Source organism: Camarhynchus parvulus, chromosome 1A, assembly GCF_901933205.1.
Source record: "Camarhynchus parvulus chromosome 1A, STF_HiC, whole genome shotgun sequence".
Taxonomy (NCBI): Eukaryota; Metazoa; Chordata; class Aves; order Passeriformes; family Thraupidae; genus Camarhynchus; species Camarhynchus parvulus.
The window spans coordinates 57,286,224-57,311,657 of record NC_044586.1 but is presented as its reverse complement, the minus strand read 5'-3'; the positions used below and the strand labels follow the sequence as shown (position 1 = coordinate 57,311,657).

The 25,434-nt window shown below is 41.1% G+C and overlaps 1 protein-coding gene and 1 long non-coding RNA gene across 4 annotated transcripts in view; one reads left to right on the top strand and one right to left on the bottom strand.

Annotated features, from left to right (window-relative positions):
- Positions 1 to 6,115: 6,115 nt before the first annotated feature.
- Positions 6,116 to 8,311, bottom strand: LOC115910742. Its single transcript, XR_004061206.1, has 2 exons — positions 7,353 to 8,311; positions 6,116 to 7,173 (listed from the first exon to the last, which is right to left on the bottom strand). It is a non-coding gene; the product is annotated as an uncharacterized LOC115910742 (long non-coding RNA).
- A 200-nt stretch (positions 8,312 to 8,511) lies between these two features.
- Positions 8,512 to 25,434, top strand: part of KMT2E (lysine methyltransferase 2E) — a 55,890-nt gene continuing 38,967 nt past the window's right edge. The window contains exons 1-2 of one of the 3 annotated variants that reach the window (XM_030961101.1): positions 8,512 to 8,979; positions 17,496 to 17,552. The gene's annotated coding sequence lies outside the window, so the exon portion shown is untranslated. The remainder of the gene's footprint in view (positions 8,980 to 17,495; positions 17,553 to 25,434) is intronic. The other 2 variants (XM_030961100.1, XM_030961102.1) reach the window with 2 other exon arrangements.

Sequence of the window (25,434 nt, the reverse complement as noted above, 5' to 3'; positions counted from 1 at the left end):
TTGCATTTTTATGCAGTTTTCCAATGTTAGTGAAAATGTAAAGGTGGCATACAGTAGTGTCACACAATTATAGTAAGTGGGCTACTACAAATCAGTAGCAGATTAAGCAAACCTGCTATGTTCAAGATTCATCAGGAGAGATACCATTTAAAGCTCTCTTCTTGCACTCTCTGGAACACAGCAAAGCAGGTGCTCTGATACTAGGCAGCAGGACTCCCATTAAAGTTTGGCTAGGCTGTCAACCACCATAGATCTACAATCTTTTAAGATGCCAAGTTGGGAGGGATCCATCAGGATCATGTAGTCCAACTCCTGGCCACATGCAGGACACCCTAAGAACCACCCCATGTGCCTGAGAGCACTGTCCAAACACTTCCCAAACTCAGGCTGGTGCTGTGACCACTTCCTGGGGGAGCCCATTCTAGTGCTCAGCCACTCTCTGGGTAAAAAACTTTTTCCTGATATCCAACCTACACTTCCCCTGCCTCAGCTTGATGGAATTTCCTCAAGCCCTGTCCCTGGTCACAGGAGTGAAGATACCTGTACAGTCTTTTATTGTTTGTACTAGAGTCAAGGAGTCAATAGCCCACTACCACTATTTCCTAGTGAACCATCATCTCCCATCTGCAACAGCAATCAGGGCAGTTCAATTTTACTGTCACTGAAGAGGAGACACTCAAGTTCAAAAATTACTGTTAGCTGAGCCCAGACATTATGGCTCCTGCATAGTCTTTCCTATGACTATGACAGAGATAGGGAAGCAGAAGTGTTTCTCAGAAACAGTTTAAAAATAGGATCTGACAACTGCCCAGCATGCCTTTATAAGCCTATGAGCTTGTTCCAGCATATGTATGCTGGGGTAATGGAGCACAGCTTTGAAGATGAATTTGAAGTAGCACCACTCTGATAAAAGCAATAGTTTTGTTTTATGAAGAGTAGTCTTCTAAATCAGGATATTTGTGACAATGACATTCAGTACTATTTAATAAATCTCTAATTAGAAAACCAATAGTTGTTCTGGATGGAATTTGAGATAGCCAGCTTACCCTGGCTCAACAAAAAAGACCACACTGCACAATCTATCATCAGCCTGACAAACTGGGCCACAAGCACAGCGGCCCAAAATGAAGCAGCACAACCATCACTTAGCACGTAGCAGGGAATACAGCTAGTAAAGCACTTCTTGGACTAGAGATTAAATTACTATCTCAGTATCATGACCAGCCACAGTCTCTTTGAGGGATTGTTTCATCTGCATTAATAAAGTGGCACAGTTCTGTACCCCCAATTTTTTTTACCTTACTTCACTAAAATTCGGGGAATCATATGACAGTCCTGTGTCATGACTAACCTGCTAATAAAGGCAGGAATGTGGAAGGAGGGAGTTTAGCACAAGAACTGGATGCTAATGCTTGTCTCCCAGCCACCTCTTCAGCTTAAGTTCTTGTGCCCTCCACACTAGTTCTAATCTGAGAACCTCCTATCTGCCACACAAGCTAGTTTTGGACTTGTATTTGATTCATCTATAGCAGCTGCATTAGCACTGGATCAAACAGCTATCACAAATCCATATACAACAGCCAACTGGATAGAAAGATACTAACTTCTGTCAATAAAATACCAAAAGAAATTATTCACTATTCACCCATCTACTGAAGCTTGCTGGAAACAAATCCATTACTATAGTCAGTGGTACTCAATGTCAAAAAGGTCTCCATTCTTAGTGCACCTTGCTGCTGTGGACACCATAGAACGGTTTGGGTTGGAAGGCACTTCCACAATCATCAAGTTCCCAGCCCCTACCATGAGCATGGACAACTCTACTGGACCAGGCTGTTCCGGGCCCGATCCAATGTGCCCCTGAGCACTTTCAGAAATGGGACATCCAGAACTTCTCTGGACAACCTATTCTAATGCCTCACTATCCTCTAAGCACCCCTTCCTAACATCCAAGACAGATCACTCATCTTTTAGTTTAAACCCATCTCCTACCACTACCTGCCCATGGAAAAAGTCACTCTGTTTTTCATAAGCCACATTTAAACACAGGAAGGCCATAATGAGGCCTTCCTCCATAATGAGCCTTCTCTTTTCTGTGTTGAAAAGCTCCAGCTCCTTCAGCCTGTTGAGTATTTCTGTTTTGCATCTTAACAGACCACACTGAGTAGGACTGCAGCAGTCTTCACAAGCTAAACCTTTGAAGAGACATGATATACTGCTGCATTTCTACTTTTGAGTAACATCTACTGCATGACCATGTCACATTAACAAGCTCAGAGAGGGAGCAGTCACAGTAAGAAGTTTCAGTACAGTTTCTTTTCTCCAACACACAAGCACAAAAACCCAACAGCTAAGATTTGCTTGGTTTCTGAGCTTACAAGGAACACAAACTCTTGCCTTCTGTGACAGAACCACCTTCAGCTGTACTTATGGGATGCTAGAGTCTCCAGTTCAGTAACTTCCCAACTCTGGCACAGTCCCAGTCTCCAAACTGTCAGTATTGTCTCCCATTTTCTTCCTAAAGATCCTCAAAAAGCACCATATTGCATTAACTGCTCATGAGCCATTCAATCACTGGTTATTTTCATCAAAGAACTGCTACTGACAGCATTTCAGGGCTAGTGCTGCATTATAATCATTGTCTGAGCACGACCTCACTTATGAAAGTAGCTACTTGGACCTTAATACTGCTCTCCAAAGCAACTAGTAGTTCATCAGAAAGACTCTACTTCAAGTAACAAGGTCATGCTGGAAGGAGAAAACAAACCAATGCCCCACTTCACTACACAGAGGTCACAGCAGTGAACCTGGTACAAATTCCCACTAATTCCAGGATTAGGAGGCCACATAACAGCTTTAAGGTTGCTTCTTTAAGCGAGGAACTCAACTCTTAAGAATTGTAGAACCAGCCAATAACCTGTTTTCCTGCTAAAGCAAAACCTTACTAATCTCAACTTTTTCAGAAAGATTCATTGTAACACAAAGCCTAAAGCAGTGCGCAAAGAAGTTCTTATCCTGCTGCTGTTTGAGCACTGAACACAGTCTGTCCAAATCCAGGTGGATAAACTGATCAGTTGTCAGTCACTGGAACTCCTTTTCCTTATGCAAATAATGCAAATTCATTTGGCTAGTCACTACCAGCCAAATTCATGACTACTGCGACCCACAGGCATCACTTTTTATGATTAGCTAAGAACTCATCCTGTAGGAATAATTCTTCACTGAATATCCCAGCTATTAGATTATCAGCCACTTCTGCATGAAGTAAGCTTATTTCAAGTTTTACCCTGTTCCAACAAAATAAACTTAAATCTAAAATCCTATGAACACTTAACTAGCCTGTAGTTGAGAATAACACTTCACTTAATTTTACAGGCTACCAATCTAGTGAAGCTCAAGCGCTCTTGCTACCCACAACTGAAGGTCAATCTAGCAATGAAACTCAAAGTTTAGAATTATTTTTTTAAGAGTGCCTGTCTCAGTGATTCTAGTTACACTAGCCAAAAACCTTTAATAGGTGCCCCTCAAAACTCCTTAATAACTGCAGCTTTCCTGAGAAAAAGCATACCTAACTTCACTAACAATTAAAACCTTCATATTTCCATTTTCCCACCAGGTGCTTCGTTCTGCTCCTGTTCAAACAGGAATGTTTGTCAAGCCACACAATGAAGAGCCACATTAGAAAACCATCCATTACTATTAGGCTTATGTTTCATCCATTCTTCACTTCTATTCCTCCCATGATCACTTGCAGAAGCAAGAATGAACAGCTGAAAAAGTGCAGGATCATCTTTCAGCATGAGCACTTTTAACTGTCTCAACTATGACATTAATGCATAGCTGGATCTATTACACTGTTAGTATCTCTCTCCTTTCTCCCCTAAATACCCTTGAACTCCTGTCAGTCCCTTTGTATGGCTAAAGGTAAACAACTGTTTAAATAACAGGTCTTAGCAAGGGCTCAGACCACACATGCATGCACAGACAGGCTACTACGGCAAGTTAGAGCCACAGGTCTAACTGCTGGAGAGCATCCAGCCCACTGAAGTATCCTCCTTAAGGAACAAATTGAAGTGCTGTAGATATTGTTCGTTTCCCTGGTAAGCTACCGCAAATGTAAACTACATACCATTTTTTACCCAGTCTCCTACAGCTCTTTTCTTCCCTTCAAGATTAAAACAGCTTGCATCAGAATGGCCATAGAGCAAATGCTCTGTCTCAAAAAATACACACATTTTGTTTTTACTCATCTCCTGCAGCACAAGTAATTCAGAATGTAGATGACATTGTTTTGAGACTGCACTGCAACACTACCAGAGCTACTGATTCCTCCAAGATAACTGCTTTCCTAAGAACTCCTAATAAAAACAACCTTGAAACAAACAAGAAATTACTACCAGCTCATTAAAACTTGCCTTCATTTCTGTAGCTTCATAAAAGCACAGACACACCTCCAATCAAGTACTGCTGCAATAAGCTGCGACTTACACAGAGAGCTTCTAAAATAATTAATTTCTTGGTTTTCAAGCAAAATCTGTTATCAGAGTGAGTTACCTAAAAGGCTGCTTTAAGAATTGAAATTCTAGCTGTATAAACTATTCTGTTTATAAACATAAACATTCAAACAATTCTTACACAGTGAGGCAGGCAATTACTGTTTCATAATTACAAATCACATGCCTAAATGCAAATATCAATAAAATGTTTTTTCCCCTCATCTTTAGTTGAAATTAATGTTCTCCCTTAAACACATCTGCAACGAAGTATTCACAATGTCAAGTCCCACATAAATCAGTGCTGTGTTAAAAGAATCACTGTACACTGAAAGCCTCTCTGGAAGCTTCCATCACAAAGGAGTATTTACCTTGTGTCATATGATGCCTACACAAGAAGAATCAGTAATCCAGTCATTTTAATGTTTGATCAACAAACCAACTGCCTCCTCCTAACACCATTTCCAGTAAGCTTTTTTTTTCTAACAAAAAAATATGCACAGCCTCACAATCTCTAGGACTCAAGAATCTTGCTCTTTATAGTCCACACAGAAGTCAGCTGGCACAACGCTCAGCTGGCAGCCACCTTCTGACACTCAAAAGAGGGGAGATTGCTCTCTTAGAAAACAGAGCTTACATCCTAAAACCTAAGCTCAAATGAGACTACAGACATTTGAAAGCTTCACACTCTGTCATTCCTAATTACTGCCTTCTCCCTTTCTTTCCTGGTATCCTCAATAAACCTACAAAGGAAAAATGTAGTGCAGTTAGATGCTTCCAAACCTGTTTTTCTACCCCTCCCCCCACAACACAGGGATGCCCTGCAGGCTATATATGCGACCAATATGAACTACTTACAGCAGCTCCCAAGTCCCCAGTCAGTTCTTATATAACTGAACTCCACCTCACCATATTACTTATGTAACACATATTAAAGAGCAGCTATTATACAGAAATCTTCTCTATTAGTCACACACTCAGTTACTTTCATTCCAGTTCTCAAACAGCACATTTGTGGACTAGTCAAGCTTTATGCCCATTCAGGTTGCCACTGTGGAGGTAAAAAGAAAAAAAATCCAGAAGAAAAACAAGACACGGGAACTAGCGCTGAATTGCTTTGAAAATATGAGAAGCTCAACCAAACAGAGATGCATTCCTTAAAGAAAAGAGTTAGGATTGGAAAACATACATTTTTCACTTCCCATCCAGCGAACAGTGAAATTTTTTTTAAAAAGATCCGGAAAAATATATTTGCCAACCTTCCAGGCCTATGTAACAAGTTCATTTGCCTATGGACCTCAAAGTAAACCATGGGGAGTCCTCACAATATTTGCAGACCATATCTTTCATTTGCACTTATATACATCAATTCCCGTGTTAAAGATGCAGGCCATTTGCGGCCTGACTTTGGAATACACCTATCCCTCCACAGAAAGCTGCTCAACTCCTTCAATAGGATTCAACAGCACACAAAGAACAGCGATCCACTTTTCCTGTTCAAACAGAATAAAGTCATAAACAGCTGAGAGATATTCCCTTGGCCACCCCACCCGTACCCCCAGCAGAGCAACACTAGAACAGCCAAGACCTCCTCGTCAGAACAACTTCGCACAGCCTGTACGTTTTCCTCAGCGGCTTTAATGAGGTCATTTAGACATCACTTAAAACGACTGTTCCAGTAAGAACCACTCCATAACCCCCTGCAACTTAACTCAGAGCAGAGTGCCTCCGCACCGAGCGGGCGGCACTGCCGTGAGCGCACCCCGCTCTCACGCTCGGGCGGAGCCAGCAGGCACCCAGGGGGAACTTTCCCTGGCGGAGGGTAAAGCCTTGCGCAGAGAGGGGGCTGAATGGAAAGCTTCCCCCAAGAGCAGCTACACCCTGGAGGTGGGTGGAGAGTAAAGAGAGAAGCGAGAACCTTCCTCGGTAGCAGCTACACCCTCGTGCATAAGGCTGATGGGGGAAGGGAACCAGCGCGGGACCGACGACGTTGTGCAGGAGGAGGGGGAGGGAAGCCCGGGCTCTCCCGGGCAGCCGCCGCCGCCGCCTAAGCCAGCTTGGTCCGCAGCCAAACCCCACAGGAATGCAACGCGGTCACATGACCTCCGGCGGACGTGCAACTCCCTTCCCTCTCCAGGGACACCCTGCGCCATCTTGTACTGACGCAGTTACAAAGGCAGGCATGAGTTGCTCCCCTCTCGCTCGTTTCCCGCTCCTCTCAGCACAGCCCCGGCACTATTCGGAAAGGAGAAGCCCAGGCCTGATCCTGCTTTTCTTTTCGCCAGCTCTTCGGGGACGCCCTGCCCGCGGAGTCTTCCCTGGCGCCGAGATCATGGCGCCCGTTTTCTCCCCTTGCCTCCCCCGGCAGCTCCCGACCCTGCCCAGCTGCGGCTGCCCCTGCTGCAGGATGATGTCAGCGCCAGCCAATCAGGGCACGCCGGGCCACCCGGGCCGGCCCGGCCATTGGCTGCCGCGCCGCTCCCGCCCCCCTCCTGACTCGGGCTCCGCCGCGGTTCGCTGCGGAGCCGCAGCCAAGGCACAACTGCGGGGAGGGGAATAGGAGGGGAAGGGGAAAAAAAAAACCCTACACAAAAAACCGACAACCAAACCCACCAAGACGCCAGCCGCCATTTCGCGCAACAACAGGCAGAACCCGAGCGAACAGCCCCAGCCAAGCGCCCTAAGGAGAGAGAGAGAAAGAAACAAGAGACACACGCACAGAAGAGTTAGACAGGAAAAAAAATACCCATAGACTCCGCCATGATCACAAGAGGTTTAATCGCCCCCCCTCCTCCCTCAGACTTAATGCCCCATTACAGCCGCCTCTTTTGCGTCCAACCAGCTAGCAGATCCCTTCACCTCGGCTCCCTCCTGCCGCAGCAGCAGCTGTTTAGAGCCCCAAACTCTCTGTGCCCAAGGTGTGGGGGGGACGCTAGTCTATGGCGCTGCTGCTAACTGCTTCTCCAGTCACCCGAAAGTGGCGGCTCCATCGAGGCAGGGTAAGAGCTGCCAGCCCAGCTTTTATCTGGTGCCCCGAGTTTGCGCACTGAAGAAGGCTCGCTCAGCCCCTGGTGGGCGTCGAACGAAACCCCAGCCGCCGCCTCCCCTCCTTCCATCAGCCGTCTCGCTGGAGGGGCTGAAGTCGGGCAGGGGAGGCAGGGCGGCGTAGGGGTACAGCGGGAGCTGGGGGGAGGTATGGTGGTTAGAAAGACGGGCTGCTTACGAATGGCCGGAGCCGTGTCTGCCCTGAAAGGCTGAGCGAGCTCCTGGCATTGGCAGCGCCCGCTGGTCTGGATGGAAGCGCGCCATTCGTACTCCCCGAGCGCCGTTCCCTAACGGGCAAACGAGGCTCGTTCTCTGCTTGTCTCATTCCCTGCAGAACAGAAATGCCTTCAGCGAGTGCTGTCGCATTCGCTCTAAGGAAAGAAGCTTTCTCCCACTTGCCTTTGAGTCCTAAACGCTTCGGGGAAGATTCTCAGCCTCGAGTGTCTTACTGAAAGTTTCAGTTCAAAACCTCCTGAGCAGGTCTGCAAAAATTCCCGCTCCTTTCTCGCTCCCCTCTTCCCCTCCCCTCAGGTAGTTCTTCTGCGTGTGTGAGATCCGGCGGGTCTGCCCGGCTTTTCGCGCAGTTTAGGCCGAAAATGTGCTGTTAGAGATTCATAAAGAACACGTATGCTGACAGCATCGACGGTCGTGAGGAAGAAGGCGGAGGTTGGGGGTGTGAGAGCGGCCGAGTAGGGAGTTTTGGCGTTTATTCCTCCGAGGATGCAGCTCTGACTCAGACACCCTCGCTCCCGCCCGCGCTCGGCCCCACAACAGGCCGGGACGGAGCCCCCGCCCCTCCCGCGCGGGCTGCGCCGCCGGGGCTGCGGATCGCCCCCGGCGCCAGCCCCCGCTGCCGCCGCCCCTCCTCCGCTGCCCTACTTCCCTCCTCACGGCCCCCCTGCCCAGCCCCTGCCGCAGTCTGGTGCCGCGGCCGCGCCCAGACCCCGGAGCCGTTCTGCGTGTTGCAAAATGGACTCTGAGGGCTCGGCGGGCGCGGGCTGCGCTCCCGGCCCGTAAGCAAAATGGCGGCTGTTTGGCTTCGCCTTGGTAACCCTGCCCCTGTCAGGCGGGGCGGGTGAGCCCCGTGCAGGGGGAGGGAGGGGAGAGCGGACGCCATTTTCCCAGAGAGAGGCAGTGACATAGAAGGGAGCGTAGGAGGCTGGAGGGAGGGAGGCACGGGAGCAGCGGCGGCAGCAGCGGGGTTTGTACACAGGTCCCAGGGCAAAGGTGCCTTTGAGCTGGTCCCTGTAGGGTTCTGCGCACTGAGCTAGGTTTGGGGGGAGGGGGGGTCTCCTCTTTCCCTTTCTTTTACTATAGCTTGCTGAGGGCTGAGTCCTGCCTAGGGTAGGGATATCCGCAGTGGGGCTGTTGCATTGTTTTGATTGGGATAGAGAAGGGGCTCAGCTGAGGGGTCCTGCTGCCTGGCCTGTGACCATTACAGGTGAGTCTTTGGTATTACCAGCATATTCTGCTGTGGGTGCTTGGGGGAGGGGGGGTGGAAAAAGAGAGTAAAATGCGACGGGAATGTCTCATTAGCTTCGGTGTGAGTATAACTCCTTCCCACCCTGAAATGTGTTTAATTTCTGTTTAAGTTGCCTTGAATTTCCTTTTCCTTTTGTGGGGTTTGGTTAAAAAATGGCAGACTGTCGCTATATCTTATGAATATGGCGGGTTACTGTAACTGGAGGAGCTGAGGAGAATTTTTTGGCAGTTACGCCAGATTTATGCATTATGCTTGGAAAATGAGCCAAAAGGAGCTATTATGTGACAACATAGGCTTCCTTGGGCTGGCGGTTTTCAGAACGGGTTTGTGCGTTATTGGGACTGCGTATTGAGTTTTACGAAGCTTGGGGAAGCCTATTCTTTTCCTCCATCCTGTATATTTTTGCTTTGTGGTACTAAAATGGCTCGTTATAGGCCTAATCTCTTTGCCTTCCACACCCCCGCCTCCCTGCCTGCCTCCCTGTTAATATCTCCGCTTCGTGGTGTAACCTGGACAAACGGAGAGCTGTCCCCAGGAGTTTCTGTGCCAATTTAAAAGGGGATCATTCTCCCCACCCCCTTTCTCGAGGCTGTAAGTAGTTGGACTGGTGCACCCCTTTCTCGCTTTAGTTTCTGCAGCCAGTGTTCGTGTTCCCTGGGTAGCATATTTCATTCTCTTTCCTGAAGCAGTAAGTGGCGGTGGGTTCGACCGTATTGCTGCAGACACTGGGGAAGAGAAACAAACGGTTCACTGTGTACTACTAAATAGGGTAGAGAAACATAATATAGCCTGCTTATAAAGGTCCTGTATTCCCCCATACTCGGCTATTAGGGAACGTGCGGTGTCTGAAAGCCCTGAGGTCCCTAAAATGCTACATACTACGTGTCGTCAAAAGCAGAAGTTCAGTGCTGCATCTAGATTTACGAATGTTTTAGTCTGTTTATTTACAGTAGCTTAAAGGAATAATAACGAAGCATTTTCGTTACTCAGGGTTGAGATCAGAGAACAGCGGGAGATATCCATGGCAGTACTTGCAATGCATGATTAATTGGTTATTATCACTATACTTTTGAAGTTACTTTTTAAAAATGTGGAGCAAATTTATTAATTTCCCTCTTTTGTCCTTTAGAGATTCTAAAAATGGCGGCCTCAGGCTGATGTTGTGGTAATCTAATCAGCTCGGGTCCTCCACACCCCATGCAGTGCGTTTGTCTGCAGCATATTAGTGTCTTACTATGTTAAAATGAAAAGGCTGTTCCCTTCAAATAACGTACAAAACAGCTCTTGACTTTACTGCGATTTAAAAATGCTGTGTTCCAGCTGATTAATTTTATTGGTTATGTGTGTGAAAGGCAAGTGAACGAGACCACTCTTGTCGGGGAGAAGGGGGGTGGAAAGAGGCAACAGACTCAAGCAGCTCCTTCGAGGGGTGTGTATGTGGTGCTGTAAGGTAATCTGTATGTCGGTTTGGTAAATTGGAAAGGCTCCTGCGTTTGTGATCGATACGGTACAGCTGTCTGTCCTACTAACGACATAAAATCAGTAATATTTATCAACGAGAGAGTCGTGGATTACGGTCAGTAAGACAGTCAGCTAAATTCTTTGTGGAAACACATTTGTGAACGTCACGTTCATCTTCCAGGAAATACCTGCACTGGACCTCGGTGTAGTAATTCCATATATTCATAGTTAGAGAACACAGAATGAACTTAAGGGAATAATGCACACGACATTATATCCTGTTACTTTATTTAAAGACACAGAATTTCTTCTGCTGCCATGTAATTTTGGCATTACATTTTTTTCTTCAATTTATTTTGTATATTGCTATATAAATTGTATATGTGCTAATACACATACAAGTCCTGAGGGAAGGTGCGATTCGTAATGTCTAATTTTTTTCCTAAATGAAATATGAACCATTTAGTATCACCACTATAAATATGTTTGAGTGGGGGGAAGGGAGGTCACAAGGATTCATTATTTGGTAGTTGGTGTAGTGTACTCTGATACATACTATAGCAGCTGCAAATTGTATGTTTTAAGCAACAATAACAAAAAATAAGTTTTCACCTTTTTTTTAATGCCTGTCTTTAGTCTTGTCCTTTAAATTAATGAGATATGAATTCCTATTTCAGTATAGCTTTAGAACCTTCTAGATTTAAGAAATCAAAAGTGAGGTATTGAAGTGGCAAAACTGTCTTCAATCTCTGATGAATTTTAATTTGAATACCATTTAGAAGCACTGATGTAGGATTTAAGGTATACTTGAACAGTAAGATAGACTTTTAGGGTATTGTTAATGCATGCCTTTAGTGTGTTTTGAGGCCAAAGGCTGAATGATTTCATTAATTCTCCAGTAATGCATGCTCCCATCATCTTTATTTATGTAAATACAATTTTTTCTTCTAAGCCATGTCTTATTCTCTCTTTTTAAAAGTACATGAAAAAGACAAAGAATATATGGGCCTTTATGAACACCTTTTGCGTTTTTCTTTCCTTGCCTTCAGTTGAAAGCTCCTGTTCCTGATGCTATACAGTGTGCACCTCTTCATGGCTTCTGTCATGTTCTGTCATGTTCTCAATCAGACATCTGATTGACAATTAGAGGAAAATAACCTTGTACACTTTACAAAAAGTGTTTGGGGGAGGGTAATGAAATAAACAAAAAAACCACCTAATTTTCAAATTTTACAGTTTATTTTATGCACTAAGAACCTCTTGGGAATTTAGTGATCTTCCAGAGTTTTCCTGTATGAGTTTTAATGACTCAGTTTGCCTTCGTGACTCAGTTTCTCCATTTGTATAAACGGATCTGTGATTTGTTTTAAGGAGATGAGACTACAAAATAAATTCTACCTTTATTTTTTAACTCCATTGATGTTTTCATTTGTATATTCATAAAGAATGAAATACCCCCCCACCCCCAAAACTAATACAAGATTCTTGAAAGAAGGAAGGTCTGAAATCTAAATTCCTTCTTTTTTAAGACACGTTTCTTTTGCACAAACATTGTGTCACAAATGCAATAATATGGATTGTAGTTATGAATCCATTTATGTATCTTAAAGTTTTTCATATCTAAAGGAGAAATTTGCTTAATTGTCACTTAGGCTTTTGGGTGAGTGTTTTTGCCGTCTGGGAAATTCCAGAGGGGAAATAATACTGACTCTTTAGACTAAATCTAGGGTAAGTTTCTCTTAGTAACCTCTTCAGGTTACTTTGGGGTAATGCAACTCCTGATTTCTCTTGGACAGTTTCAGCATACACAAGTATTAAAGTTCTGCTGGAAAGCAGCAGAAATACAGAAGTCATTGTCACTCTGAAGGCTGAAGTGTTTCTCCAGTTCTGTTCTTGGTTTGACTAAGGACAGTCTTAATTTTGCATGCATGCTAATACTAATTTTAGTAAGGACTATTTTTGGGACTGAGTTAAGGAGTGGTGTATGTAATTGTAGAATCATGGTATTGTTCTAACTAGATTAATGTAAATGAAGATTTAATGAAAGTATTTTGCTGTTGTCATGTGACATTCTAACAAAATATAGTGGGAGGGGTATAGATGGGTGAAGATACAAAATAGAATCCAATTCAGACTTCTGCAGAGATCCTAAAGAAGTGCATCTATGTTATTTGCCTCATGACTTCTATACAAGTGAGCATTTGTGAATCTCTCAAAACCAGATTTTGTTGGACAGTGTTTTTTCAACAGGTACACTGTTTAAGTGTTTCCACTGTGCAGATAGTTCTGATTTATTGCTGAGAGTGACACTTAAGGCATCTCTGGGGGAAAAAAAATTTCTACAGATGAGAAATGTGGATTAGAGAAAAAATCCTTAATTCTTTGCTTCCGAATTCTGGATAATTTAAAATATTAATTGTAATGGTCTTTTGAACAGTGCAAAATGGATATTTCTATCTACTTCAGTGTTCACATTTTCTTAGTAACAGAAGAGTTGTACCCACAAGACCTAATCTCTTTGAGGATCCAAAATTCTGCTCATGACCTTCACATTACAGAAAAAACCTGCTGTAGTTGTGTTCAAAGAAAAACTGCTGTTAACCTTTAAGGCATAACAAACAAGTACTTAAAAGAAACCTTTTCAAGGTTTCATATACTTGCTAGGAGATACTGCGATTATATTTATTTCCTTTTGCAGATCTTAATGTAATAATGAAACAGGCAGGATTTAAGCTGTGTTGGTTGTTAGAAAATTTTAATAAGACCTGTGAAGACAGTTAGTTTTATTGCATAGAGTATATTTTTTTAACATGACTGACCTAAGTGGTTTTGTATCTTAATTTTCAAAATTAAAATCTAGGTAAGAACTATAGTAAATCAGTGTCCATTCAAGTTATGTGTTTGAAAAGTGAATGTGAAGAATATATTATAGTAGCACACAGATTGCATCATGTTCAAGTAGAGTATGTTTGTTACTTTTGCTTATTGTATTACCAGAGTGCTACCTCTTGTTTCATGTGATAGTTCATGCACTGCTGAGATGGAGATCCAGTGCTGTAAAACCTATGTGAGACTTTAAAGGGACCAGCAATTTTGCAAATCAGGCATTTCCAAAATAGTGTTGTTCGTAGTCTGAGAGTTTAAAATTAGCACTTGGATAGTTTAGGTACTAAAATTTCATATTGCAGGCTCAGGTTAAGGAAAGCTTTTTTATTTTATTCTCATTTGTAGTTGTGCTTTTTGTATTTTATGCCATCATAATCTAGGTAATCATTCACTTTTGTATCTTCATCACAAAAGTAAATTGCCTTCAAGTTCAAAGACAAGATGATAAGACTAAATTTTAATGACATTATTGTACTTTATATTGCAACTTAAGAAGGAAGCCATATAATCTGTTGTTGGCCTCCTTATCATATAATGGTGTGGAGTTGGAAGGGACCTTCAAAACCACTTTGTTCCTGCGCCCGTGCCATGGGCAGGGACGCCTTCCACTAGACCAGGGTGCTCAAAGCCTCATCAAAGTCTGGCCTTGAACTTCCAGGAATGGGACATGTGCTGCTTCCCTGCCCAACGGGTTTGTAGTGCCTCAGCACCCTCACTGTGAAGGATTTCTTCCTACCATCAAATCTAAATCTCTCATCTTTCAGTTTAAAACTGTTTCCCCCTTGTCCTATTACTATCTACTCATGTAAAAAGTCACTCTCCCTCTTTTTTATAAGCGCCTTCTAGGTACTGAAAGGTTTCATTAAGGCATTTGGAGCCTTCTCTTCTCCAGGCTGAATAACCCTGTTCTCTGAGCCTTTGTAGGAGAGGTGCTTAGGCCTCTGGATTATCCCTGTGACCTCCTCTGGATCTGCTCTAACAGATCCACTTCTTTCTTGTGTTGCAGACCCCAGAGCTTGACAAAGAACTGCAGATGGCATTTCTTGAGAGTGGAGTAGAGGGGCAGAATCACCTCCCTTGAGCTGCTGCCCACACTGCTTTTGATGCAGCCCAGGGCATGGTTGACTTTGTGAGCTGAGTGCACACTGTGACTTGTGTCGTGCTGCTCATAAACCGGCACCTGCCAGCCTCTGTCCTCCTCAGGGCTCTTTCTCCACCCATTCTCTGGCCAGCCTGCACTTGTGCTTCCCGGACACAGGTGCAGCACCTTGCATTTGGCTCTGTTGAACTTTGTGAGGTTCACACAGGCTCACCTCTCAAGCCTGTCAGGGTCCCTCTGGATGATATCCCTTCCCTCCAGCACATTGGCCACACCTCAGAGCTTCATGTCATTGACAGACTTGCTGAGAATGTGTTTAATCTGTGTCCCCAACAAAGATTTTAAACAGGCATGGTCCCACTTCCAGTTCGTGAGGAATGCCACTCATCACTTGTCTGCACTTTGAGCTTGACAGCTTTTGCAGCTTGTACAAGTGCAACCATGCAGCCAGTTCCTTATTCACCAAATGGTCCATCCATCACTTCATGTGTCTCTCCGTTTCAGAGTTCAAGATGTGCAGAACAGCTATTTATCAGTCACAGAAACTGATAAAACTAATAGCCTGTATTTGACACTCTAGAATTTAAACTTTTATGTAGAATGGTAGATGTGGGTCTTTTTCCTTGAGGAGTTCTGAATATTTAAATTTGTTTGGTGTTCATTACTTTTTAACTCTTCCAAATTGGTAGGACTGAAGATACTTTTGACAGTTGGTGATGCTCTTAGCTTGCCTTGGGTAGACAGAGGGACCTAACTTCTAATTAGAATGGGTATAATGGGCCTGAGTTTAAAACTGTATCACAAAACAGATGATAGTCAAGTCTAGATGGTTAATCCTGTTTTAACGATTGGTTTAAAGAAAATTTTATAATAAGGAGTGGTTTTAGTCAGTTCTGCTTAAACTGAAGACTTGAGAATTACAGCAACATATATATAACTTTTGAGGAAGGTACAGAGTGATTACATGTCTCTTTTGGTTTCCAAACCTATCATTCTAGAACTGTAAAAGAAACATGAATACTTTATATATAATTCATAAACAATACAATAGTTATTTTGCTGGTGATAAAGGGTGAGGTTCCTCCCTCAAATGCCTTACCAAGTGATTCCACTGATTTTTTTTCTTTTGCTTAGGATAGGAACGTTTGATGCGAATCTTTAGTATCTTTAATATTATGAAGGATTTTTATGAATGGCTGTGTTGTGGGGTTCTTTTAAATGCTTGTTCCTTGTCTTACTTTCCAGTGATATCTTTTGTGCTGAAAGCCAAAAGCCAACTCTGCTTTTTGTTCCCTTCTGTGTGGCAGTAGTAGTGAAAATTTAAGCTGTTTATTGAGCTTCCATCACTGGGCAGAATTTCTTTGCTTGTTTAAAAATGAGGTATTTTATGTCTCTGTTACTAAAATTGAAAAATGTACTGAAGCCTCCATTGAAAACACAAAGCTATAGATTGAAAATGCATGGAATGGAAATTTCTTAACTCAAATAATTCAGTTTTGCAAAATAATTGTAGTTGCAAATAAATTCAATTTTGTTTTCTTGAAAGTCGGAAGGATCTTTTGATGGTACACTTCTGTAATTTTTTGTGTCCTTGAACATGAAATAGTCCCTCCATCTGTTCTCTCATTTTTTCTTGCCAGTATCCTCCCCAAGTTTTTGTAAAGAACATTGATATACTGCCAAATTGTGATGAAAAGATATAGTCCAGGTTGAACTGTAGTTAATGGAGTTCTTCTAACTGCCAGAAAGAAGTAGAAGTTTGTATTTGAAAGAATGTGACTTTCTGATTTGCTTGTGTTTTGATTCCTAGGCACAGGTGTAGCATTTGGGTGAATGTCTACAAATTGCTTCTATGAGTAAAAGTAGAAGCACTGTTGAACTATTTAGGTAAATCAAATGTCTTGGATAAAAAAGAGGAGCTAGTTTTTGAAATCTGTGTAAGTGAAAACATATCAAAACAAAAATACGCTTAGCTGAAGTCAGATTTGAAATAAATAAAAAGAATTTACTTCTTCTGTAGTAGGTAGCTAATAATTATAGTAGACTCCCAAGTCTTACTGAGCAGATAGAAAAAATTAATTAGCTTATTTGGGATCTTGAAACCCACAAAATATTTATAGTGTTGAAGGCAATGTCAATATTTATTTTTAGCCACCTTTTTTTCACCCCAAAATCTGTGCTTGTTGGGAGGAATATTGGTGACTGGATTGCCATGAGGTATACTGTTATATTTAATAAAAAATAAATAGACTTAGCCCATACAGTTGTAGATGTGAATTTGGGTATTCTTACAGAATGTGGACTGTATATACTTGCAGAAAGCCTTTATTTTTTAGGATGTTTGTCAAGAATAATAATGTAAGATAACAGATAAAATGTTTCCATTGAGAGTAATTGCTAAGTCACATACAGGCAGTTTGTCTAAGTTTAATCAACAGCTTTTTATCATTTTGTGCTAGATGGAGAAATACTCATTTGTAGTAAAATAGGTGATGCAAAAAAATGACATAAAGCCAAGATATTTTTACTGGGAAACTACTTTATTAATGTTCCTAGCCTTTGAATTTTTCTTTAAAGGCATTTTACATTTTTCAGTGATAGACTATAACAGGCTAATGTTAGGTAGATAATATATACTTCTCCAGGCAATATGCAATATTGCTATGAAAAAATAATTTTACACCTCTTCATGTGCTGTAGTTGTTTTGTATTTTACATTTTCTTGGCTCTCCAGCTCAAATAATTGATGGGTTTTGAATGGCTAGGACTTGTTTGAGTAATTTGTTTTCAGAAGTATAGCAGATGTTTAGTAAACTTACTGACATCAAGCAATTGGCAGTTAATTTTCAATCCTGGATTTTGAGTTCTGCAAATAGAAAATCTAAAATCTGTAAGCGTGGTGTGTGTTAGTATATCTCTGTTTACTGTTTCTTTAATCAATTTCTGTTCAATAAACTAATCCTTATTCTCTCTGTAACTGCTTTTACCTTTATTTCCCTTCTACCACTCATTCTTTTTCTCTTCCTAGTCCCATATTTTGTCTAACTTCCACTGAGAGAAGAAAAGGAGTGAAGAGAGAGAAGAGGTAAGGTCAAGCCTTCGTGTTTAAGGGACTAGCATAAATATTTGAGGAGGAGACCTTGCTTTCACTCACAGGAGTAAGCAAGAGCAGCACTGTTGGGCCAGCTAGTAAAGGAAGATAGCTCATGTCTGGTGGAAAGCAGCTTTGGTGTGTAGCAGAGGCTTGGCTGAACTGGCAGACTGACTCTTGGTTTGTGCTCACAAGCATGGCTTGCTTTGTGCAGGCTGGAGTCTGTAGTGCGTGCTATGACCTGTGTACCAAGGAAAACCTTGTGATGTGATGGAAACTCAAATTTTTTATGCATCTTGGATACCATGAAAGAGGCAAGGGTTTTGTTTTCCTGTTTTCGAAAGACTGAAGTCTGACCAATTCATAAAGTTTGGTTGTCATTCCAAACGATACTGTGGTCTTTATTGAATGTAAAATCCTGCATTTGTCTCAGGGTGTTCATAAGCTGAATCGGGTTGCCCAGAGAAGTTGTGGATGTCCCATCACTGGAAGTGTTGAAGCCCAGGTTGGATGGGGACCCTGAGCAACCTGGTAGCAGAGGTGTCCCTGCTTATGGCAGGGATGTTGGAACTGGGTCATCTTTCAGGTCACTTCAAACCCAAGCCATTCTGTGCTTCTGTGCTAGTAAATTTTGCTTATTGGCCCTATTTTAAAAGCATAGTTGGAGGAGGAGTCTTACTTTGTAGTTGGTTGTAGTAACAGTGTTTCTTAAATAAGGTGGTCTAATGATTAAGTAGGTCTGTGTCAGTACAACCAATAATGTGATAAAACAGAAATTTGACAGGGCTAGGAACTTGGTAGCCTTGAGCACTCTGAAGCTCACTGAAAATCCGAGAGGAGATGGAGGCAGCTATGAGCAGTGTCCTGTGAGAAACAGGGAGAGGAAGCATAATGATTTTAGCTGTTTTCTGTCATGTGTGACTTCAAACCAGGCACAGCAAGTACTTTTTGAGGTTTTGTCTGTCTGACAGGGTACATGAGAAGGGTTAGATGGATATGAGTATTGACAATGTGTAGGTGACCCTGAACAGCATAGGAGGATATTGAGGGGCTTGTGAGTGAGGCTAGAAGCAGTTAATAGTGATAAGGAAGAAAATACTGCTGAGAGGGATATAGAGAACATTAAATAAGTGGGAATGTTTGAGCATATGCTCCAAATACCAGATTTCTTCTAGAACAAGTTGTTTATTCTATATGATTTGCAAGACTTGGTCATTAATTGGTCTTAATTTGTATATTTGAGTGTGCCTAGTGTGTCTTATTTTTCCTAATCCCCTTTTTTTTGTTTCAGCACAAATTAGAGCTAAGCAAAATTATCTGTTAGGTTACCATAGAAAGCAGCAAAGAGTAGCAAAGGTCTGAATTTGGACTTGCAGTTGTTTCTAAGTCTGTGCAGTTCTTACTGCAGTGGTGTAACATCTGGAAGTTGGATATCCATCCTAATCTCTTAGGAAATCTGTACAGTTATGGAGCATGTTAGGGGAAACAGAGAAAACTTAACTTCTAAGATTAGTCATTTATTCATGTATTCTGCTTCTAGGTCTGATTAAAGGCATGTTACCTCCTGAGAAACAGACAGCAATGAATAAATATTGATTACTTTATACACGTATTTTATGGTATGTGTATATATGCTGCTTATTTTTCCATATTTGTGTGTTGATACAAGTGTATACATATACACACGGGCACAGTATAGTTCATTATTTGAATGATACCTAAAGCATGCCATTAAAATGCCAATGTCTCTTGCTAATTTTAAAAATAATCTAATTTCTTGTTGGACTTGTATGCTCAGAGCAGTAGTAGAAAGCAGCAGTTTAGAAAAACATGATTTTATTTAATGAAACCTTCTTTAAATCTTCCCTCCTATTCCTTTCCAATTAAAAAGAAAGTTAAAAAAATCAAGCCCAGCAAACAAACAGAACCCAGCACACACCTCCCAAACCAAAAACAAACAAAAAAATTCCAAAGGAGGGAAAAATCTGTAGGTAGGAAAGCCAAGTAGTAAAGCTTAGTTTGTTGGCCTTGTGACAGTTCAGGACATTAGTTTTCACTCTGTGTTTGTGGAGCCTGACGAACAATTGATGGTTGCATTTTTAGTTAGATTTCTACTGTATAGATTGTGCCAGGGCATAGGTCTGTCACCTTTCTTGTGGATTTCTTGTGGTCAAGGGTGGTTCCCATGACCATGCGTTAAAATTATTGGCCTGTAAATCTGAAGGAAAGTATGACAAGAATTGCTTTTGCTCATGATTGCAAAATGTGTGTACACATATGATGTAATTGGAGGGAGGAGGAGAATGTTTAGATTGCATTCTCAAGAAATGCAGCTCACGCATAGAAGATGCATGCTGAGGTAATAAAATGCAGTAAAACAGAATACTAACTTTTGGTCATCTGTTACCTGAGATGACTTTGTATAAACAAGTAACAATAAGGTATGCAGGAGTCAGCAGAGGTCTGAAAGCAGTAATACAATCTTGGAAATCTTTGCATCTTGCCTGAAAGGCCTTATTGATATGGGAAACAGTAATTAGTTTTGTAGTGGTCCTTTGTGACTTTGGAGCTAACCTGGACTCACAGTAGTGTGAATTTTCTAGTGGGAGCAAATGGAAATTAAGAGTAGAACACTTGTACATTCAAATTGACCTGAAGTTACAACCAGGTTAGCATTGCGTGCTGGTTAAACCGAAAGGTCTTGCTTAACTCAAGACTGTCATGGTTGTGTGTTTTAACACTGATTTATTTTTTATCTGTAAATCTTGTAACTCTTCTTCCTTGGTCAGTACTTGAGTGGAAAATTGACTGTTTCAGCAATTTCATTTGTTGCTTCAAGTTGGTTCCCTTAAGATTTGTACACATCTCGTGAAAATGAGCCTTCATATATACTGTGTGTATTCTGATACTTAATATTGCTTCAGGAAATGGTTATTAATTTCTTGCCTGGATTTAAAGGTGTGAGGGAAGGGGTTTACCAATACTCAGAGTTTAGCAAAAGGGAACCTCTTCTGTCCTTGTGTTGAGGGGAAATAAGCTCTTCGTAAGCATGAGGTGAAGTGTCCATTGCTGGGTGAATTGGGAAACAACGAAACTTTTTAGGTGTTGGGGGGGACTGACAATTATTCCTGGCCCTTTCAGGTACTCAATTTACTACAGTGGGAAAGTTACCACTTTCACCTTTTATGTATTTTGTAATATACATTTCAAGTTACATAATTTTGCTTTTAAGGAAAGATCGTTGTCATATGTAGATAGGTTAGAAGGTTTTGATTAATTTTTCTTCAACTCTAGATATGTGGATTTTGTATATAGACCTTGTGAAAATACAGAGTATAGAGATGGTAATTTGGTTACTATATAAATACTTCTGTAGTGACATGAGTTAAGGACTTCATGGTGAAGTTGTATGCATCAGTATAAAATCTAAATAATTATTTATCTTAAACCAGCACTGTTGTGTCTAATGGAATGGCCTGATTACAGGCTAATTAGAATTATATTTTTCTCCTTAAACCTCTGTGTTTAGGGAGATACTGGTAATTTGCTTTGCAGAGCCGTTCTCTGATGAAATCTCCCAAATATTGAAACATCTAAACCATCTAATAACTACTTTTTATCTTGTAATTGTTGATGGGTGATGACTGCAGAGAAAAATGTTGAAGAACTTTACATGTATACAAAATTCATAAAAACAGGAACAAAAAGATTTAGTGTTTTTATAATACCTAGTCATGTGAGAAACTTGAACTGATCTAGCAACCCATGCACTTAAGTTAGTGTAGTCTTCTGTGTATGTGGGAAAATTCTTATATTTGAGATAGGATATAATTTAACTGTAAGCTTAATTCCATGTTCCACTTACGTCCCTTTATAAACTATAAAACAAATGTTAAGTTTCAAGTTGCTTTGAATCTGTTCCTAACTTCCATAGTAAATGTATTTTTTCTAACTTCTGTATACTTTTTGTATTTGTCACATGACAACAGAATCTGGAAATTGTTCATGGGAAGGAAAAAACAAAGAACAGTGACACTGTCTGTAAAAAGTTGTCACATGTGAAGAATAGCAGAAACAGCTTTTATTAATATTTTTTCCTCTTTGGTTTTTGTAGTATTAGATGTAAACATTGTTTAAAACCCCCCCCAACAAACTAGAAACCCTCATCATATAATAATAATATTACTGTAAGTATTATAAGTAGTAATGGTGTCTTGATATGTTAATGTCTCTTTAGGATTTTTTTTATGTTTAAGACAAATAAATTGTTACTGGTGTTGCCACCATGTCTTACTGATTTTTATGAAAAGTTTTATATGTGCATCTAGACGAGAGCTTTAGTATTCTTAGGTGTACAGCTTAGGGTCTAGCAGGTTTAACTCTACTGATGTAATTTCAGGAGATCACACCCTTACCTTCTGATTCAAGAGCTGAGCTGTCTATATTTGGGGATTTTTCCTCCTTTCTGTACCAGTGGCAAAGTTAAGTTTTTTCTCCTGATGGCAAGTGATCTTAGCAGGACATGAGAGAAAGGAAACCTGTGGTCTCTGCTAGACCACAGAATAATGTTGTTTTAGTGGAATACCTCAGGGATAATGTATGAGTTACTTCCTGTTCTTTAAAGCATAAATTGTGTTCTCTGTACAAAGCCACAGAGATTAATATTTTGGAATGCATTGCACTCTTATACTTCTGATTTTTGAGTACAATTAATTTAGACAAAAAAGGGTCCTGGTGTCATAAACAAAGTGGATCATAAGAAATATGGTGAGGCTTCAGGTGTTTTAGACTTGATTCAGCTGTTGAGTCAAAAAGCTCCTGTGTGTTCTCTAGAGACAAAGAGAAGTGCCATTTAAAGTGTAAATCAGTATGAGTGAATGGTGAAGTGTGATGGGTGTGAAGAGGTTGATCTTGCACAAGATAAATGTTTTAACCAGAGATTTGTCTGGGTTTTAAGATGAACACTTTATTATTAGGGCAAGATAAACCTTTTTACTGCAACTAAATAAAAGCAAAATTTATTTGAATAAGGGACGTCTTTTTTCTCCTATAATAAAGCTGTAGGGTGATTATGGGAAAATTTGGTGAATTTAAGAAATTGCTGAAATGCTTTCAGAGCTTAGAGTGTACTATTACTAATGGAGTAGACTATAACAAAATTGTTGTTAATTAAGGTACAATAGATGAGCCCCTTCGCCCAGTAAAGAGCTGATCAATGAACTTTGGATCAGCAGTTTTTATATGGTGGCTTTTAACTCTGTGACCCTGAAATTAACTGGAATAACCAGTGTGGTCTTCCTGTCTTTCAAATTCATGTACTGCTTGAAGAAAGACTTTCTTAAACAGTAAGTTGTGGAAATGAATGTACCTATGAAAACAGTTTCTTAAAGGCCATGGATGACAGTTTGTCAGAGTTCTGAAAGAATAATACTTGAAATAGGTGGATACTTGCAGGAGTTGGAAACTACCAAATCATGACAGCAGATAGTATTTTATGACTCATCTGAAATACCAAGCTTCGAAGGATAAGCAATCTCTTCATAGATAAAATTCCCCAGTGGTTGTGTTACTTTCTTTCTGAACTTATAAAAATACTGGGAATATTAGTATGTGATGACAATGCTTCTGATTCTGACATGGCAGAAAATAATTATTTTCCATCATTCCAAATTTAACATCACTGTAGGGATCATAATTGGATGGCCTATATATAAGGTCACAGTTTTGTTTAATAAGTGGGTGTAGTGTTATTAGTTTATCCTAGATCTCCCCCCACTCTCATTACGGGCATTTGTTGAGGATGGCTACTCATAAATAATGAGCAATGTTTGTTTGAATTAGCTTGGTCATTGGCCATGACTGCCTTCATTCTTCCATACTGAACTATAGGCAAAGGAAGAGCTTTAGAGACTTGTATGCGTGTGATGAAGAAGGTGGTAAAAACCAGTGAGTTAGTATTGCAATCATATTCCACTTCCTTTTAGATAAAACATCTGTTTAATGATCTTCAGGCAAAAAAACCTTGATTCCTCAAGTTTCTCACCTTACTCAGTGTAGATCAGGTTATTAGAATTTTTTCCTGAATTCTGACAAAGCTATATTTGAATAACTTGCCATAGGGCAGGAAGTCAGTTTTGGTTGAGTCCCCCTCTTTATTTGTTGGGTTTTTTGTTGTTGTTGGTTTTTTTTCTTAGCGTGAATGGTGGTATATTTTGATTGTCATGAATGGGGTGTGCATTAGCCATTGATTTTCAATCTATATGTAGCTATAAAACATGCATGGCTCTTCTTTTTCTGCATTATGTTTTAGAAAAGCCCCAAATATCACTTGATTATCAGATTTGGTAAGCAGATCTTTTCTGTGTTGACAGCGGAGGTCTCTTGAATCTCTGATGATTGGGTAGTCTCAGTTGTTTTATGTGAGTTTGGAGATGTCACAACCCATGAGACAGCTTTCTAAATGTGTTCCTCACTTCCATCAGTCTCCAGGGCATTTTTGCCTGTGTTATTTTACAGCTGATGCTCTACCTGGTCAGAAGTGTTTAAAGAAAATGTTTTAAGAAAAACCACACCACTCACAAAATCAAGTTTAAGTGCAAGAAACGCCTTTCTAAGTGAGGATCTTGATCCCAGACAATGTTGTCTAATATGTCTTTTAGACCTACATTGAACCACTAAAGCTGTTTTTTCAGAATTACTTAATAACAGGCATAAAGTAAAAACTCCATTCTGCTGATGATTTGGTAGCATAGGTCACTCTGCAGGGGGTACTGGAACAGCAATTAACCCTGGACTAGCTGATTTACCTGGATTTAGAATATTCATGGTTTCTTTAAAGTTATTGGTAAATTTTTTACTTTTTCAGAAGATGGGGACTAAATATGAGTTGATGTTTCCTTTCAGTTGAAGGTACAGCCATTCAGGATTCTGCCCTATGAGTAGAGTTAGCTATATGGTGAGAAAATGAGTGCTCACTTAAACTGTTAGAGGGGCTTATGGTTTTTTCAACCCTTCTACTGAAAAAAGTCTATACCTGCTTTTGATTTGACATATTTTTCTTGCTACTTATTCTTGAAAATAATATATTTTTCCTTTTTTTTTTTGCATAGCTAGTGATGCAGTTTGTTACTTGTAGTATTTAGTAAGAAAACATTCAGTATTTAAATGAGGAAAGCAAAATATTCCAATGACTACTTGGCCCAAGAGCTTTCTAGCTCATAGTATTTGGTATCTCACATAATAGGACCAAAACACACCTTTTGCTGTCTAGAAGGAGAGTGAACTAGCTGTAGGTTTAGGCACTTCAGACATCTTGGCATGCTCTTAAGGTAATTGCCAGTCTTCACTAGTGTTAAAAAATTTAGGCAGTGAGATGAAGACTTGCTGCCATCTCATACTTTAGAGATGTCTTGTACATGCCACTTTGTCATCTTGAAGGTGCTGACCTAATCAGTAAAACAAGACAATTCCGTTTCAATTCACAGTGTTTATCTGAAGTCCATTTCTCACCGGGGGCCTGCGCTTTCTGTCCGTGTAGTGTTTGGCAAGGATAACATGTTGAAATGAAGTTCAGCCAGGATAGGTGCCGGATTCTACACCTGGAATGGGGCAGCCATGGATGTATGGACAGACTGGGAATGAGAGGCTGGAAAGCAGCAGCCACAGCAAGGGACCTGGGGGGCCCTAGTCCTGGTTAGCTGAACATGAACCAGCAGTGCCTTGGCAGCTGGGAGGGCCCCCCATGTCCAGGGGGTATCAGGCACAGCATCACCAGCTGGGCTAGAGAGGGGATTGTCTTGCTCTGCAATGAGGCGGCCTCATCTCGAGTGCTGGGGGCTGTTTTGGGCCCCGCACTATATAAAAGACATTAAACTAT